Below are 1583 nucleotides of genomic sequence, written 5' to 3'. Positions count from 1 at the left end.
CATCCAAATATAAGACTCATTGGTGTCCCAGAAGGGGAAGAAAAGGGTAAAGGTCTAGGAAGAGTATTCAAAGAAATTGTTGGGGAAAACTTCCCAAATCTTCTAAACAACATAAATACACAAATCATAAATGCTCAGCGAACTCCAAATAGAATAAATCCAAATAAACCCACTCCGAGACATATACTGATCACACTGTCAAACACAGAAGAGAAGGAGCAAGTTCTGAAAGCAGCAAGAGAAAAGCAATTCACCACATACAAAGGAAACAGCATAAGACTAAGTAGTGACTACTCAGCAGCCACCATGGAGGCAAGAAGGCAGTGGCACGATATATTTAAAATTCTGAGTGAGAAAAATTTCCAGCCAAGAATACTTTATCCAGCAAAGCTCTCCTTCAAATTTGAGGGAGAGCTTAAATTTTTCACAGACAAACAAATGCTGAGAGAATTTGCTAACAAGAGACCTGCCCTACTGGAGAAACTAAAGGGAGCCCTACAGACAGAGAAACAAAGACAGGACAGAGAGACTTGGAGAAAGGTTCAGTACTAAAGAGATTCGGTATGGGTACAATAAAGGATATTAATAGAGAGAGGGAAAAATATGGCAAACATAAACCAAAGGATAAGATGGCCGATTCAAGAAATGCCTTCACGGTTTTAACGTTGAATGTAAATGGATTAAACTCCCCAATTAAAAGATATAGATTCGCAGAATGGATCAAAAAAAATGAACCATCAATATGTTGCATACAAGAGACTCATCTTAGACACAGGGACACAAAGAAACTGAAAGTGAAAGGATGGAAAAAAATATTTCACGCAAGCTACAGCCAAAAGAAAGCAGGTGTAGCAATATTAATCTCAGATAAAATAGACTTCAAATGCAGGGATGTTTTGAGAGACAAAGAAGGCCACTACATACTAATAAAAGGGGCAATTCAGCAAGAAGAATAACAATCGTAAATGTCTATGCACCCAATCAAGGTGCCACAAAATACATGAGAGAAACACTGGCAAAACTAAAGGAAGCAATTGATGTTTCCACAATAATTGTGGGAGACTTCAACACATCACTCTCTCCTATAGATAGATCAACCAGACAGAAGACCAATAAGGAAATTGAAAACCTAAACAATCTGATAAATGAATTAGATTTAACAGACATATACAGGACATTACATCCCAAATCACCAGGATAAACATACTTTTCTAGTGCTCATGGAACTTTCTCCAGAATAGATCATATGCTGGGACATAAAACAGGCCTCAATAAATTTAAAAAGATTGAAATTATTCAAAGCACATTCTCTGACCACAATGGAATACAATTAGAAGTCACTAACCATCAGAGACTTAGAAAATTCACAAATACCTGGAGGTTAAAGAACACACTCCTAAACAATCAGTGGGTTAAAGAAGAAATAGCAAGAGAAATTGCTAAATATATAGAGACGAATGAAAATGAGAACACAACATACCAAAACCTATGGGATGCAGCAAAAGCAGTGCTAAGGGGGAAATTTATAGCACTAAACGCATATATTAAAAAGGAAGAAAGAGCCAAAATCAAAGAACTAATGG

The sequence above is a fragment of the Choloepus didactylus genome, chromosome 22 (assembly GCF_015220235.1).
Source record: "Choloepus didactylus isolate mChoDid1 chromosome 22, mChoDid1.pri, whole genome shotgun sequence".
In the NCBI taxonomy this organism is placed as follows: Eukaryota; Metazoa; Chordata; class Mammalia; order Pilosa; family Megalonychidae; genus Choloepus; species Choloepus didactylus.
Note: the sequence above shows the minus strand (reverse complement) of the source record.